At 46.9% G+C, this 18429-nt stretch overlaps 1 pseudogene; it reads left to right on the top strand.

Moving 5' to 3' along the window:
• The first annotated feature begins 16671 nt into the window (after window positions 1–16671).
• On the top strand, window positions 16672–17463 carry LOC123056128 (transcription factor SRM1-like; annotated as a pseudogene).
• Window positions 17464–18429: the final 966 nt, after the last annotated feature.

Here is an 18429-nt window from a genome sequence, read left to right as displayed (position 1 = left end):
GAATTGGGCGGCGGCGGTGGGTGGGACGGTCGGGTGTGCTCAACGTTGTCAGAGTCATGATTCTGAATCGGATCGGAGCCCTAATGATAGGGTCGCAAATCGTAGAATCTTCACTACCAGAATCAAAGAAATGTAGATTTTACTAACTAGAATCGTAGAATCATATGAGTCAATATGGATCGTAAAGTCGTAGAATCGTACAATAGAATCACAAACCTTGGGTGTGCTAGTTGTCGATGGAAGGAAGAGGGAATGGCCAATATACCACCGACTAAAGGGCCAAAGGAGGATAAGGGTGGGTGTCTGTCCGTTTTGTGTCCGTGCACATGCAAACGCGGCCCATATTTGGGACTGAAATGGGTCACGCAGATAAGAAGCGGACGCTTGTCCATTTGAGTCGCCACGTTGACTTTTATGTTTGTTTTGACTTAAACAGACACGCGCGGACAGTTTTGGTGCGCGTTGGAGTTGCTCTTGCATGCCCAATCAACGGTGAATATAAGGGGCATGCTTGGATGAGCTCAAGCCTGCCCTCCAAAATTGGCATTTTTTTAGTCATTACCACAACCCAGTCAAAAAAGAAAGAAAAAAAAGTCCATTAGGCCATGTAAATGCAACAAGGCTGGCGAGACACACGTTCAGTCGTTCTCGTTCTCCTCCCTTGTTCCAGGCTCGAGCCACAAGTGGGTCCCGCATGCAACGCTAGTCGCCGCCGGAGCTCCACGCCATGGCGACGCCTGAGCTCGAGCACGCCGGCACGCATCAACACCGCAGCTCCAGGCCTCCAGCACGTCATTCCGGAGTCATGGCAAAATGGGAAGGCTGGGAGCACGCGGGCGGCTCGTCGGCTGTTTGTGGGCCGCCCGTCGCCACACTTCTTGCTCTTGTCTAACCGCCACAGCCTAGAGGGAAGATTCCACGGCGCACGCCGGACAGTCTCAGAGGTTATTTTTCCTTCTGTTGGGCTTGGTCCCGACGTCGACGCAGCGATCCGCTGTTGACTTTCCGGCGGAACGACGGACGGCAAACAGATTTCTTTCCGGGCGATACACTAGTGTAGAACTCCCAAACAGATCGATCTCACGGCATTCTGGATAACAATCATGTAGTACGTGCCAAGCTAGCTAGCTCGCTAGCTGCTGGATGGACTTTGAGGCTAGCTAGCACAGGCACGTTCCTAACACTTGAGCCTTTAATGAAACGCACGCGAGAACACACGAGGCGACTTTGATGGCTAAAGGCCCGTATCAAGCCTTTGATGTTTATTGCTGTGTGATCTGGTGTTACAGGGGAACGTACAAGTAGCAATACTAGAGAGTAACACGCGCTTTGCTGCCCCCTTTTTCACTTGTTATTAGGGGGCAACTCATTTCAGCTTTGTTTGTCTTGGGTTAGGCTTTAGTTGTCTTGGAGCTGGAAGTGTTTTTGTTATCTATTATCGATCTGCTTCGTTCATGTAGGTGACAGTCTGGGCCATCACCGGAAACGGCCATCGGTGATATTTTTTTGGTTCATTACCTAAAATGCAATCTTGTGTGGCGAAAAAAGTGGTACCGTCAATTTTTTTTCCTTTTTTATGATGACGTTTCGGTGACGGCTGGAAAACGTCACCGGGGTATTTCCATGACGAAAAGGTTATACATGACACAAGTGAATCGTCGGAAAATAGAGCAAATTTTATAGTGTAACTTTGAGACTCCGCTCCATTTTCTTCATGGATTTGGGCATTGTGCCCTATTAGGGAAACAAAATATCAATTGTAGTGGTGTTGCTTCATAGGTCCCGGATAGAAATATTGAACTAGACAAACCACTGCCCTCAAATTCAAAGGAGAGAGGGTACCTATACTTGGTAGTTTATGATAAGGATGTGGTGTTCATATCGACAACCGCCTACATCTGCATGATCCATCTTGAGTCATTCCAGTCCAAGAAACTACACAATGTCACCTACAATAATTGTAAAATGTGTAACTTACACTTTTCTAGAATGTGTAGCAGGTGAAAGAGGTGAGAGTACAGTTTGCACTTTTTATTAAATGTAAATTGCATTTATCTTAACAACGAGATAGGAAAACGTGGATATCTTGGTTCGAATGAAATATATCGGTTTAAACTTAGCTTAGAGGAGTATGAAATAACACTCATTAGTCAATAGCACCCGTATTTGGAAATTAGGGTTATGCTCTACATGGAATTTTGTTGTCTAAATGGAGGCGTGAGCATATTTTGAGCTCCATTCTCTCACCTTAAATCCATTCATTGAGCAATTCTGAGCGGTATTACTTAGTTGTTAGATTGATTGGTGGGTTGTGTTGGCTAGGTGCTAAAACATCAGTGTTATTTGATTGATGATTATACTGACCCACTCATTTAATGGTCGTAATATGCTGAATATTTTGAAAAATTACTCTTTAAATGTGCTACTGATGCTTTCCATTTGGGACTGAACGTGTGAAAGGTTGGAAGACTGTCGTAGCTTGTCCTGCTGGCGCCCGTAAATCTGCTCCTCCCCTCCCCCACATGTCTTATCAAAAACCCCAAATTTAATGCCTTAAGCCCACAACAATTCGAGCCCCCTCCCATCTCGCATCCCTTATCTAGCCTCCGCAATCTTAAGGAACCTATGACCCCTATTGTCGCTCAGTAAATCATGTAGAGCTATCTAGTTTGGAAACTTTCTCTGTAAATGTGCTGAGTATATTTTGATAATTTGCTCTTTAAATGTGCTGCTGCCACTGCTGCTGCTTTCCATTTGAGAATGGACGACTATAGGTTTGACGTTTTGTCATAGTTTGTCCCGCTGGCGCTTGTAAATCTACCCATCCACTACCGTTCCCTCTTTCTCTTATCAAAAGAGCCCAATTTATCAGCCTAAACCCGCGACAATTCCAGGTCCCTCGCCCCTCTACTTCTCCCATATCTGGCCATCACAATCTTGCGGAACCTCTAACCCCTATTGCCGCCCAACGAATCTTGTAGAGTTGTCTAGTTTTTTCTCTTTCTTCTTTGGTGCCAGGGAACATGTCGGCCATGGTGACTGAGGAGGGGACAGGGTGGATGTGGCAGTAGGACATGGTCTTCGAGAATGCTCTGGTGTTGGTGGATCTGCAAGACAGTGAGGCCGTCTAGAACAACATAGCCGACGGCGTTGAGGGGAAGAAGGGGTTGAGATTCGGGTCTGGGCCTAGAGGGTGAACGCAGGAGCACGAGAAGACGTTCGAGAATGCGCTAGCTATGGTGGATCTGGAGAAGGATGAGCCCATGCGGAACAAATCTTACGGCGTTATTGAGGTGAAAAAGGCGTCTGGATCCATGTCCGGGCCTCATGGGTGGATGCTGGAGAAGGACAAGGCATTTGAGAATTTGCTTGTGTTGGTGGATCTAATGGAGGGTGTGGACGTGTGGAACAAGATATATGATATTGTTGGGGGGACAGCTGAGGAGGTCAAGTGGCAGTCTGAACTATTGGTGGACATGTGGGCACGATTGACGCGGGCTGGGTGCCGATGCCCGTGTACAGTGACAACGAGAGTACCGAGGAGGGAGGTTCCAATGGGAAGAAGGGTAGTGGTAGGATGATGGGGAGGGCATGGGCAAAAGGGGTCATCCAAATCTATCGAGCAGGACCAATAGAAGGGATCCTCTGGACTGAGGATGAGCATACGTTTATGCCTCCAGCCTTCGTTTCCATGCACTAGAAAGATATATTGCTGCTCTAGATGCTTGATTGCTTGCTTCCGATGACTAATCTATGCATAGGGCGGATATTGGAAATCTGATGCTCAAGTAGTTTACCTAATATCATGGCAATGGGGTGTGAATATGTTAGTAGTGCTTCCATTTGTGTGTATTGACAGATTAATGCTATTGCCTTTGTTTTCGTCGATCATAAAGTTGGGCTCGTGCTCTAGATGGTTGATTGGTTGCTTCGGATGCTTAATCCGTGTAAACGTCATATAATATCGGGTTGGATAATGCAAATCTGATGCTTAAGTAGTTTACCTACTCTCATGGCACTGGGTGTGAATATCTTAGTAGAGCTTCCATTTGTATCTATTGGGAGATTAATGCTCTTACCTTTGTTTTCGATCACCAGAAAGTTGTGCTCGTGCTCTAGATGCTAGATTGGTAGCTTCGGATGATTAATATTTGTAAACATCATATGGTATTAGGGAGTATATTGCAAGTCTTGTGCTCACGTAGTTTACCAACTTTCATGGCACTCGGGTGTGAATACGTCAATGGAGCATATTTTGGTGTGTATTGGGAAATTAATGTTATTGCCTTTGTTTCTGTTGACAAGAATGTTACACAGGTGCTCTAGATGCTTGATTGGTTGCTTCGGATGATTGATCCGTCTAATCATCATATGTTGTTCGGGAGGATATTGCAAATCTGATGCTCATGTTGTTTACCTCCTCTCACGGCACCATGGTGTGAATACATTAGTTGAGCCACCTTTTGTTTACTCACTGTTAACTTTGAGACTGCCATCCATTTTGTTCCTAGATTTGGGCATTGGGCCCTATCATGGAAGATAAATATTTTTTTAATGGTGTTCCTTCATGGGTCCATGTAAGAAATATTGAACTAGACAATCTACTACCCTCGAATTCACGGGGGAGAGGTTGCCTATACTTGGTAGTTTATGCTGTGGATGTTGTGTTCATGTCGACAACTGCCTGCATCTTCTTGATCCATCTTGAGTCATTCCAATCCAAGAAACTACACAATGCCAACTACAATGATTGTAAAAAGTGTAACTTGCACTTTTCTAGAATATGGAAAAAGTGCAAGTTGCACTTTTCATTGAATGTAAATTGCATTTATCTTACCAACAAGATATGAAAGCGTGGATATCTGGTTTTAATGAAATATATCGGTTTAAAATCCGGATAGAGGAGTGAGAAAATAACACTCATTAGTGCATATCACACATATTTGGGAATTAGAATTGTGCTCTACATGGAATTTTATTTTCAGCTCCACTGTCTCACCTTAAATCCGTTCATTGAGCAATTTTGAGTAGTACTACTTACCTGTCAGATTGCTTGGTGGGTTGGGTTGGCTAGGTGCTAAAACATCACTTCTATTAGATTGGCGATTCCGCTGACCCACTCATTTAATGCTCATAGCGTCCTCATTATTTTTAAAATTAGCTCTATAATGTGCTACTGTTTTTTTAGACTAGACATGTGTTGGTTTGACGATTCTTGTAGTTTGTCCTATTGGCGCTCGTAAATCTTCTCTTCCGCTCCCTGACCTCTCTTATCGAAACCCCCAAATTTATTACTCGAAACACACCGCAATTCGAGTCGCCCTCCCCCCTCTCATCCCATATCTAGCCTCCATAGTCATAAGGAACCTATGGCCCCTATTGCTGCTCGGAGAATCCTGTAGATCTATATAGTTTGGACATTTTCTCTTTATATGTGCTGATTAAATTTTAGAAATTTCCTTTTTTAAATGTGCTTCTGCCACAATTGTTGCTTTCCATTTGAGAATGGACATGTGTAGGTTTAACGTTTTGTCATAGTTTGCCCCGGTCGCGCCCGTAAAATCTACTCCTCCACTACCAAGCCCTCTTTCTCTTGTCAAAACAGCCCAAATTTTCAGCCTAAACCCACAGGAATTCTAGGCCCCTCAACCCTCTCCTTTTCCCATATCTCGCCACCGCAATCCTGTGGAACCTCTGACCCCTATTTTTGCCCGTGGAATAGAGTTTTCTAGTTTCTTCTCTTTCTTCTTCGGGGCCGGGGAACATGTCAGCCATTGTGACTGGGGAGGGGTCTGGGTCCCAGTCCGAAGGGTGGATGTGGGAGTAGGACATGTTTTTTGAGAATGAATAGGTCTTGGTGGATCCGGAGGACGGTGAGGCTGTGTGGAACAACATAGCCAACGCCGTTGATGGAAAGTAGGGTCGAGATCCAGGTCTGGGCCTGGAGGGTGGACGCGGGAGCACGATAAGGTGTTCGAGAATGCGTTGGATATGGTGGATCTGGAGGGGGTGAGCTCATGTGGAACAAATATAACCAGCATTGTTGAATTGAAAAGGGGGTCTGGATCTAGTCCAGGCCTCGAGAGTGGTCGCGGGAGAAGGACAAGGCATTCGAGAATGTAATTGTGTTGGTGGATCTAGTGGAGGGTGAGGCCGTGTGGAACAGGATAGAGGGTGTTGTTCGGGAGAAGAGAGCCGAGTAGTTCAAGCGTCACTATGAACTTTTGGTCGAGGATGTGGGCGCAATCGAGGGTGGCTAGGTGTCGCTGCCCAAGTACAGTGACGACGGGAGTACTGAGGAGAGAGGTTCTGGCGGGAAGAAGGGCAGTGGCAGGGTAGGAGGAGGATGGGCATGACATGGGCAGAAGGGGTCATTCAATTATGTCGAGTACCGGAAGAGATCCTTTGGACTTAGGATGGGAATAGGTTTGTGCCTCCAGCCTTCGTTTTCATGCACTAGAAAGATATATTGCTGCTATAGATGCTTGATTCCGATGATTAATCTACGCAATCATATGGTATTAGGGTGGATATTGCAAATGTGATGCTTATGTAGTTTACCTATTCTCATGGTACTATCATGTCAATATGTTAGGAGAGCTTCCATTTTTTGTATTGGGAGATTAATGATGTTGCCTTTGTTTCGTTGACTAGAAAGTTGCGCTCGTGGACTAGAAATATTGAACTAGACAAACTACTGCCGTCAAATTCAAATGAGAGGGGGTACCTATACTTGGTAGTTTATGATGAGGATGTGGTGTTCATGTCGACAACTGCCTACATGATCATCTTGAGTCATTCCAGTTCAAGAAACTACACAATGTCAACTACAATGATTGTATGTGTAACTTACGCTTTTCTAGAATGTGTAGCAGGTGAAAGAGGTGAGAGTGCAATTTGCACTTTTCATTGAATGGAAATTGCATTTATCTTCACAACGAGATAGGAAATCGTCGATATCTCAGTTTCAATGTAATATATCAGTGTAAACTTAGGTTAGAGGAGTATGAAAATAACACTCAATAGTAAATAGCACCCATATTTGGAAATTAGGGTTATGCTCTACATGGAATTTTATTGTCTACATTGAGGCGTGAGCATATTTTGAGCTCCATTGTCTCACCTTCAATCCATTCATTGAGCAATTCTGAGCGGTATTACTTAGCTTTAGATTGATTGGTGGGTTGTGTTGGCTAGGTGCTAAAACATCGCTGCTATTTGATTGGTGATTATGCTGACCCACTCATTTAATGGTCATAATGTGATGAGTATTTTGAAAATTTGCTCTTTAAATGTGCTACTGCTGCTTTCCATTTGAGACTGGACGTGTGTAGGTTTGAAGACTGTCGTAGCTTGTCCTGCTGGCGCCCGTAAATCTGCTCCTCCACTCCCCAACCTGTCTTATCGAAACCCCCCAATTTAATACCATAAACCCACAGCAATTCGTGCCCCCTCCCACCTCTCATTCCATATCTAGCCTCCGCAATCCTAGGGAACCTATGACCCCTATTGTCGCTCGGTAAATCATGTAGAGTTATCTAGTTTGGAAATTTGCTTTGTGAATGTGTTGAGTATATTTTGATAATTTGCTCTTTAAATGTGTTGCTGCCACTGCTGCCACTACTGGAAAAGGGCTTATAGGTGAACCCCAATGACTGGCGGGCGAGATGGGGCACCCGCCATAGCTATTTTTGAAAACATGCAGTGGCGGGTAACAAAACCTACCCGCCACAGTAAAATGACAAACTGTGAATGGCGCAGAGGACCACCCGCCACACATATGTTTACCTGGGCGGGACTCGTGTGCATAACTCAGCTGCCATGGGCGGTTGCTAATGCTCGCCACTAGCAGATGCCATAGCAGTGGTGGGCAACTCCTAGCAACCGCCACTAGTTATCCTTGCCAGTCATCCTGTTTTGTCAGAACATAGCTGTGGCGGTCGCTAGTTGCCGCCCGTCGCAGCACGGACACGTTTTATCCCCACGCGCACCCCATCATCCCCTCACTTCACTCGCACTGTCCCATGGATCTCGCTCTGGGCGCCGTCGTCGCCTCTGCCTCACCGTCCTCTTCGTCGGCCCCGTAACCCGTCGTCTTCTCGGCCACCCCCGTCGGCGGCGCCGTCCTGTTCCCCGGCCCCGCTGTCGTGTTCGCCGTCCATGTCGGCCCCGCCATCATGTTCGCCGCCCCCGTTGGCCCCGCCATCGCCATGGGAACCGGTACGATCTCGTCGCCCCCGCCGTCGCCGTCACCCACACCAACGGCCGCAGTCGTGGCCGCCATCCACATTGGTAGGGTAGCTAGAGTTAGAGTTAGAGTACGTGGGTTAGGGGCCGGGTTACGGCTATGGTTTGTAGATCGTGGATTGTAGTTACATTCTTTGTTCGTAGATTGTAGAAATTTTCTTATTCATATTCGTAGATCGTACACCGTAGATTATATGAACTTTAAAGCATTGTTCATGCCCAAATTTCTATGTAGTGATGTTGATATTGTCAGTAGACCATAGACTGTAGATTATAGGAACTTTATCATTCATATTCGGAGAACGTAGACCGTATATTATAGGAACTTTCTTTACAGGAATTCATAATAAGAGATAATGTTTTGGCGAAACGTTGATTTATTTCCGTTTCACCAAATTTCTAGCACTTAATATGTCCATTTTAAAGCATAGTTCATGCCCAAATTTCTATGTAGTGATGTTGATATTGTTAGTTACACTCTTTGTTCGTAAAGTATAGGAACTTTTTTATTCATACTCGCATATCGTAGACCATAGATTATAGGAACTTTCTTCACAGGGATTCATAATAAGAGCTAATGTTTTGGCGAAACGTTGATTTATTTCCGTTCCGCCAAATTTCTAGCACTTCATATGTCCATTTTAAAAGCATAGTTCATGCCCAAATCTCTATGTAGTGATGTTGATATTGTTAGTTACACTCTTTGTTTGTAGATTATAGGAACTTTTTTATTCATATTCATAGACCGTAGACCGTAGATTATAGGAACTTCTTTACAGGGATTCATAATAAGAGCTAATGTTTTGGCGAAATGTTGATTTATTTCCGTTTCGCCAAATTTCTAGCACTTAATACGTCCATTTTAAAGCATAGTTCATGCCCAAATTTTAATATAGTGATGTTAATATTGTTATGTAGCTATTTAATGTTTTTTATAGGTAATACTTAATTAGTCTGCTGATATTGTTAGATACATTCTTTGTTCATGGGGGGTCGGGGCAATTATCACTCAAAATCCACATACTGAGATAGAGTTGTTTTGAGAGGAGGATGCCGACTGTTGTCGTAGGGGCCGTCCTTCCTCTTCTCCTCCTCTGAGAACTTGGTAAAGCAGAGGAGAAGGTGAAGGACGACCTTCACAATTGGTCGAAATAACATTGAGTGTACATCATATATACAACCACTTGGGAGATGAACCGTCTGTTGTCGTACATGGTCGTTCTGGCCTCTCCTCTTCCTATGATACATTGATATAGGAGGAGAAGGTGAAGAATGACCATCACCGACAGTCAAAGTACCAGCCGAAGAAATATGTCGAGGGTTTTCGTACAAATTGCTTTCTTATAAATGTGGTTTATCTAACTATCAACTTTTTGCGATTTAGATGAAGGAGCCGACTCCTACAACCCTGGACGCTGTCTCGAGGCTGGTTGGATACTTGGTGTTCGCACTCTGCTATGTGGAGAGGACCCTAGTAGACACACAGAAGGCTCTACTACGCCAAGAGCGCTGACGAATCTCCTGATCTTGCGAGGGTAGCCAGAAGCCGCAAAGCTGTTGCACAGAGTGCGCAAGGAGCCGTCGAGGCCATCGAGACAGTTTTTGAAACTGCCAAGTCCGCCCCAGACAAGGTGAAGAAGATGATTGGAGAAGAGGACAATTCTTCACAGAGTTGAGCTTAACTGCAAGTTGCTATGATGAAGCTGAGTTTTTTTGTCAACTATTTCTGTATTGGCGTAATGTGTTCTCTATGATCGATACTCTCATATTAGTTTCTATGAAAATTTCTACATGCTTTGTCATATGCAGTTGGGCAACTTATTGTTAGCTTGTTGATTTAACTATGATAAAATGTGGTACTAAACTGTGATACATCGTAATGCATGTGATGGAATATGTAAATAATTGCTGGTTATATGGTCCCAACTCCAACGTCTAGCTATGGTAGGCGAGGAATGTGGGTTTCCACAACCACTACTGGAATTAGCTTATTTGCCGTCTGCCAGGAAGATTCAGATACCGAAAGCAATAGGAATGGGAAAGCGGAGCGGGCAATAGGTTTATGACTGAGCACTAGAGCCTGGAATAGCAGGAGGTTGGGAAATATGCCAGGCAAATTTGGTTTTGCCACCTGCATACGATGTTACCTGGTTTTGATTACAGAAAACAGACGGCAAAGAAAAGGCTGATGGCAAATAAGGTCTTTGCCATCAGCCTTTTCTTTGCCGTCCGCTGGCTGACGGCAAAGAGAGAGCTGGCCCCACTAAACAAGCTAATTGGGAAAAACTTAACGGCCCCCCTCTTTGTCGTCTGCTAGCAGACGGCAAAGAGGAAACAAAGCGGACGGCAAAGGGTGGGCGGACGGCAAAGAACTGACCTAACTAACGGCCGAGCCCCACCCCGCCCCTTCTCTCTGTTTCTCTCCCTCTCTCCTCCCCGACGACCAGAGCAGCCCCCGCCGCCCGCCGCCGCCCGCCGCCGCCCCCACTACCCGCCGCTGCCCCCGCCACCCGCCGCCGCTTGCCCCGTCGACCCACCACCCCTCCGCCCCCACGCGCCGACGCCTCATCGCCCTACCACCCCGCCGCCCCGTCGCCCCGGCGCCCCACCACGTCGCCGCCCGACCGCCCCACCGCCCCGCCGCCCCCACCACCCGCCCACCACCCGGCGCCACCGCGGCCCCATCGCCCCACCACCTCGCCGCCCCATCGCCCCCGCCTCCCTGCCGGCTCGGCGCCGTCGCTCCGGTGAGTTTTTTTTGTTTTTTCTTTTTTTGCTGTTTAATTGTTAGTGTCAGATTTAGTGTTAGATTCAGTTTAGTTTTAGTGCTAGAATATGTAGAAGGGGAAGAAGAAGAAAAATAAGAAGAAGAAGAAGAAGAAGAAGAAGAAGAAGAAGAAGAGGGGAGAAGGGAGGAAGAGGAGGAGGGAGAAGAAGAAAGAAAAGAAGAGGAAGAGGAAACCCTAAACCCTAGTTTTAGTTATAGTTTTACTTTAGTTTTAGTTTCAGTTTAGTTTTAGTTTTTATTATTAGTTTAGTTTATTTTAGATTAGTTTTAGTTTTAGTTCAGAAGAAGAAGAAGAGTAGAAGGAGGAGGAGGAGGGAGAAGAAGAAAGAAAAGAAGAAGAAGAAAGAAAAGAAGAAGAAGAAAGAAGAAGAAGAAGAAAGAAAGAAGAGGAGGAGGAGGAGGAAGAGGAGGAAGGAGAAGAAGAAAGAAAAGAAGAAGAAAGAAGAAGAAGAAGAAGAAGAAGAAGAAGAAGAAGAAGAAGAAGAAGAAGAAGAAGAAGAAGAGGAGGAGGAGGAGGGAGGAAGAGGAGGAGGAAGAAGAGAAGAGGAGGAGGAGGAGGAGGAGGGAGGAAGAGGAGGAGGAGAAGAAGAGAAGAATAAAAGGCTGTCACGTGCCCCGACCCCGACCCCCGACCCCCGACACCCTGACACCACACCCCGACCTCGACACCCCGACAACCCGACCCCCGACACCCCGACCCCGAAACAGCACCCCGACCCCGACACGGCACCCCGACCCCGACACGCCACCCCGACACCCCGACACGCCACCCCGACACCCCGGCACGACACCCCGACCCCGACCCCAGACACCCTGGCACCCCGACCCCGACCCCCGACCCCCGACACCCTGGCACCCCGACCCCGACCCCCGACCCCCGACCCCTGACACCACACCCCGACCCCGACACCCCGACCCCCGACACCCAGACCCCGAAACAGCACCCCGACCCCGACACGGCACCCCGACCCCGACACGCCACCCCGACACCCCGGCACGACACCCCGACCCCGACCCCCGACAACCTGACACCACACCCCGACCCCGACCCCGATACCCCGACCCCGAAACAGCACCCCGACAGGGTCATATATTTGTGAATTATGAGTTAGGTCATATATTTTTTGATTTTTTTATGAGAAACATCATATATAATTGTGTTGATCGGGTAGATTTAAACATCATATATATTTTTTGATTTTGTTATGAAAAACATCATATATTATTATTCATGTCGGTATTTTTTATGATGTATTAATTTTGTTTACTCTTTGTCATGGCAGGTGTTGAAAGATGGTGGGCGCTGGTCCGGAGCGCTCCGAGGCCCCTTCTTCGTCGGCGCGTGGTGGGAGGTCTTCCATTCCACCCGCACAAATCCGCCGAGCGTTGCTGGACAGTATGGCGACACCGCCGGGCCCTTCTTCGTCAACCGCGGTGCCCAGCAGGGGACGAGGAAAGGGAGGGAAGAAGAGAGGAGCTGGAGCACGTGGTCGCGGGAGAGGAGGTAGGGTGACTGCTAGGGTGCCTTCCTCGCCGCCACCCCCAGCTGTTTCACCCGAGCACATGACTGCTAGGGTGCCTTCCTCGCCGCCACCCCCAGCTGTTTCACCCGAGCACGTGACTGCTAGGGTGGACTCGTCCGTGGAGGAGGCTACACGGACTCCGGTCCATGAGCCTTGGGTCCACAGGCCTTCGGCCCACGAGACCCCGGACGAGTACACGTCTGGATGGGGTACCTGGCCGGATCAGCCTGAGGGGCCGAGTGGCCATGTTGATGATGACGGGGAGCCGACTGATATTGAGGAGGAGGGGGGCACCGTCTACCAGCGTGGTTGTACACGGCTCCCGTCCGTGCCGGCGACCCGCGAGCAGAGGTGGTTGATTTTCCCTGATGGGGAGAGGTAAGTGCATTTAATATTTTTGTACCTTCTGCATTCACGTTTCTTCAAATATCTAATGCGTTGGCCTTGTCATGCTGAAGGGGTTGGGACCACCATGAGAAGGTCCGCCGGCCCAACTCTGTCATTGGAGTGCTTTGCCGGCAAAACTTCCCGGGGTTTGTCACGTTGCCTGGTGAGGGTTGGCTTCCAGAGCTTGGATTGAGCTGGGAGCACTACTTGGCTGCCCCGGCCCCGCCGGGTGAGATTATCGACGGTGTCTTGTGCGACACGAGGGCAGACGTGGTGATCAGAAAGTTCTGGGTAATTTCTCCTTTACATAATTAAAAATCTTCAACTAGCTAGTTATTAATTGTACTAATCAATATTGTCTCATTTGATTGCAGACATTCTACAGGTGTGAGGAGGGATACGAGGAGGAGGCGGCAAATGTTATCGAGAACGTCTGCAAGCGCCTACTACAGAACTTACGGCACGAGGCTCAGGTGCAGGCTGTTCGAGACTACTACGCCTTGCGTGGTATCAAGAAGCCCAAGCCGGCGTGCCGCGAGAAGTTCCTGAGTAAGGAGCAATATATACATGAAGGTAATTCTTAAGGCCTTGTACTTACTTCCTTCATTTAGTAATTCATAGCCGTAGCGCTCAAGTTTCTATTTGCTAACTTAGGCGCCTCCGAGATGGTGTGCGGATCGGATGGATTGTTGGGAGGTGTTGGTCAATGAGTGGTGCTCAAAAGAATGGCTAGCCGTCCACAACGCGGCCAAGGACAAACGTGCCCAAATGGAAGGTGTGCCACACCATCAAGGCAGCTCCAACTTATATCAGTTCGGGCGGAACTGGGTATGTGGTTTGCTTCATGATTCATGCAATTCATTCATCATGCTAGCTTGAGCCCTTTAATTACTAATTTACGTTGTTTCTCTCTTTCAGGCATGCTACAATAAGGCGGATAAGGTGCCAGAGGTGTGCGACCTCTATGCCATGGCCCATACTACCTCTTACAAGAAAGTCAAGGCATTCTCTCCGTCTGACCTCGATGATGCAAACAACTTCACCAACATCTCCTCCCACGACAAGCTCGTGAAATATAGAGATGAAGGGAAGGCGAGGAAAGGGGAGGACTTTAACCCGAGCCAGGATCCCATTGATCCAGAGCTGGTGATGATAGCTGGTGGCGGGAGGTCCCATGGCTCGATAGCCATTGGAGATGGACTTGTCCGTTGTCCTAGCACTCTCCCGGAGATCAAGGCACGCCAGTCGAGATCCGCTCCTGAGATAAGGCCTCGTGAACGGCCAGTCCAACTCGCCTTGAAGGTTAGTTATACGTACTCAGCTATCTTTCTCCATTACATTGTGTGCGCTTCCATCAATGATTACAAATGCTAACGAAGAGTGGTGTTGCAGGCTGCTATACAGAGTGAGAGAGATAGAACGGAGAAACTTCTGTCGGAGGCGGCGCAGAGGCAGCGGGAGTTGGAGGAGAGGACGACAAAGATGTTGGAGGAGGAGAGGGCACGGAATGACATGCAGGCAAGGGCAATGTACGAGCTCCTTGTGGGTAAGTTTCTTCTGCTGATTATCCAAAACATTCATGTAGTGTTTGTCTCATTACTAACTAGTATGACTGAGTCGTCAAAACCAAATGTGCAGTCTGTGTGCGAGAAGTCCGGTCAGACCGCTCCGCCGATGCCAGTGATTGCTCCTGGGACGACAGTGAGTTTAATTTTAATGGACACTACTTGCTAGTCTTAACATTTGAGTGTCATCATGCTAACGAGACATTGGAAATGATCTTTGTTGCGGCGTAACTCGAGACAAGCATCGCACGATCCTTCTCCAGGTACTGGCACGAGCCAGCCCGCTCCCACACCTCCATGATCACGGTAAGTTTCTCTAGTGTTTTGCTTAACAAATGCATAAAGACCTAGACTTAGCTTTACTTCCTCCAAAATGACTTAATAAGCTTACTGACCTCCAAAACCATCCATTTTACCTAAGTTAGCTCTAAAGCAATCTATACTTAGCTTTGTTTCCTCCAAAATGACCAAAGTTAGCTCTAATATGCTTAGTTAACTAGGTTTGCTCAATAATGACATGTAATTAGCTTACTTATGTCAAAAAGGGCATAATTAGCTTAGTTAGCTCATAAACAATCCATTTTACCTAAGTTAGTTCTAAAATGATCCATTTTACCTTAGTTAGCTCATAAACGATTCATTTAACCTAAGTTAGCTCTAAAATGACCCATTTTACCTTACTTAGCTCATAAATGATCCATTTTACCCAAGTTAGCTCTAAAATGACCCATCTTACCTAGGTTAGCTCCAAAATGATCCATCTTACCTAGGTTAGCTCTAAAATGATGCATTTTACCTAAGTTAGCTCATAAGCGATCCATTTCACCAAGGTTAGCTCATAAACGATCCATTTCACCTATGTTAGCTCACAAACAATCAATTTCACCTAAATTAGCTCATAAATGTCATATATTCTTCTTCTTCTTCTTCTTTTTCTAATCTTCTTCTTCTAACTTTCTTATTTCCCATTTTGCAGAATTCATTCGCTTCACGGAAGCTTGCATAGATGGAGTGCTTGTTTGGATGAACTATTTTTCTTTTGTATCGATGAACTATGCATGTATGGTAGGATGACACTATTATAATATGTATGGTTGGATGCATGTATGTGGAACTTGCTATGTATGGTTGATGGAACTATGCATGTATGATGAAATTATATGTGTTGGATATCTCATATGTTTGCTGTGAACTTGCCATGTGAAAAATATATGTGTATCATCTATTTGTTGTGAAAATGGTTGGGTATAAGAAAAAACAGAAAAAAAGAGGCAATGCAGGCTCTTTGCCGTCTGCCACCGACGGCAACGGGCTCTTTGTCGTCCGCCGCGGACGGCAAAGAAGCCACGTGGCAACCACCTGTTTTTCCTGGCAGCTGACCATTTGGTCAATTTGCCTACAGTGGCAGACGGCAAAGGCCTGATGCTCTTTGCCGTCAGCCACAGACGGCAAAGACTGCCATTAGCCACCTAACGGACTAACAGCGAATTTATTGCCATCGGCTTTCTTTGCCGTCCGCCGCTGATGGCAAAGGCTCCTTAGCCATCCGCGTCGGGAAGCAGACGGCAAAGAAGGTCTTTGCCGATCCTTTATTTGCCGGCGCCTTTTGCCGTCCGCGGCAGACGGCAAAGGCCTTTGCCGTCCGCCTTCCATGCCTTTGCCGGCTGCCTCGGCAGACGGCAAAGTAGCTGATTCCTGTAGTGAACTGCATCATCTAGTTGCGGCGATTGAGAGGATATGCCTGCCACTGGAGATGCGATACCAGTGGCGGGCGGGCTGATGGTGTATTGGCAGTGGCGGGTGCCCATGGGAGGCTTGCCCGCCACTGATGGCCTTTTTGCGCCCACCATTGCTAAGCATTCCTGCGGTAGTGTGCCGCTTTCCATTTGAGAATGGACACCTGTAAGTTTGACGTTTTGTCATAGTTTGTCCAGCTGGTGCCTGTAAATCTACCCCTCCACTACCATTCCCTCTTTCTCTTATCAAAAGGGCCCAATTATCAGCCTAAACCCATGACAATTCCAGGTCCCTCGTCCCTCTACTTCTCCCACATCTGGCCACTGCAATCTTGTGGAACCTCTGACCCCTATTGCCGCCCAGCAAATCTTGTATAGTTGTCTAGTTTTTATCTTTCTTCTTTGGGGCTAGGGAACATGTCGGCATGGTGACTGAGGAGGGGTCCTGGTCTAAAGGGTGGATGTGGGAGTAGGACATGGTGTTCGACAATGCTCTGGTATTGGTGGATCTGCAAGACAGTGAGGCCATCTGGAACAACATAGCCGGCGGCGTTGAGGGGAGGAAGGGGTTGAGAATTGGGTCTGGGCCTAGAGGGTGAACGCGGGAGCACGAGAAGACTTGAGAATGCGCTGGCTATGGTGGACCTAGAGAAGGGTAAGCCCATGTGGAACAAATCTAACCAGCGTTATTGAGGTGAAAAAGGCATCTGGACCCATGTATGGGCCTCATGTGGGTGGATGCGGGAGAAGGACAAGGCATTCGAGAATGTGCTTGTGTTGGTGGATCTAATGGAGGATGCGGCTGTGTGGAACAAGATAGACGATATTGTTGGGGGGGGGGGGGACAACCGAGGAGGTCAAGTGGCACTCTGAACTACTGGTGGAGGATGTGGGCGCAATTGAGGCGGGATGTGTGCCGATGCCCGTGTACACTACCAATGGGAGTACCAAGGAGGGAGGTTCCAGTGGGAAGAAGGATAGTGGCAGGACGACGGGGAGGGCATGAGCAGAAGGGGTCATCCAAATCTATCGAGCAGGACCAATGGAAGGGTTCCTCTGGACAGAGGATGAGCATAGGTTTGTGCCTGCGGCCTTCGTTTCCATGCACTAGAAAGATATATTGCTGCTCTAGATGCTTGATTGCTTGCTTCCGATGATTAATCTGTGGAATCATCATGTGGTATAGGGTGGATATTGAAAATCTGAGGCTCAAGTAGTTTACCTACTCTCATGGCACTCGGGTGTGAATACGTCAATAGATCATCTTTTTGTGTGTGTGTTGGGAAATTAATGTTATTGCCTTTTTTCCGTTGACGAGGAAGTTGCACCGGTGCTCTAGATGCTTGATTGGTTGCTTCAGATGCTTAATCCGTGTAAACGTCATATAGTATCGGGTTGGATATTAAAAATCTGATGCTTAAGTAGTTTACCTAGTCTCAGGCCACTGGGTGTCAATATGTTAGTAGAGCTTCCATTTGTGTCTATTGGGAGATAAATGCTCTTACCTTTGTTTTGGTTGACCAGAAAGTTGTACTCCTGCTGAAGATGCTAGATTGGTAGCTTCAGATGATTAATATTTGTAAACATCATATGGTATGAGGGAGGATATTGCAATTCTTCTGCTCACGTAGTTTACCTACTCTTATGGCACTTGTGTGTGAATATGTCAATAAAGCATGTTTTGTGTTTTATTGGGAAATTAATGTTATTGTTGTTGTTTCTGTTGACGAGAAAGTTGCACCGGTGCTCTAGATGATTGGTTCGTTACCTCGGATGATAGATCCGTGTAATCATCATATGGTGTTAGGGAGGATATTGCAAATCTGATGCTCATGTTGTTTACCCACTCTCACGGCACCATGGTGTGAATACATTAGTTGAAATATTGAACTAGACAAACAACTGCCATCGAATTTAAAGCGGAGGGGGTACCTATACTTGGTAGTTTATGATGAGGATGTGGTGTCATGTCAACAACTGCCTACACATCATGATCTATCTTGAGTCATTCCAGTCCAAGAAACTACACAACGTCAACTACAATGATTGTAAAATGTGTAACTTACACTTTTCTAGAATGTGTAGCAGGTGAAAGAGGTGAGAGTGCAATTTGCACTTTTCATTGAATGAAAATTGCATTTATCTTAAGAACGAGATAGGAAAGCATGGATATCTTGGTTTGA

Source organism: Triticum aestivum, chromosome 2D, assembly GCF_018294505.1.
Source record: "Triticum aestivum cultivar Chinese Spring chromosome 2D, IWGSC CS RefSeq v2.1, whole genome shotgun sequence".
NCBI lineage: Eukaryota > Viridiplantae > Streptophyta > Magnoliopsida > Poales > Poaceae > Triticum > Triticum aestivum.
The sequence above is the reverse complement of the archived record's forward strand: the minus strand, read 5'-3'. Positions and strand labels throughout refer to the sequence as shown.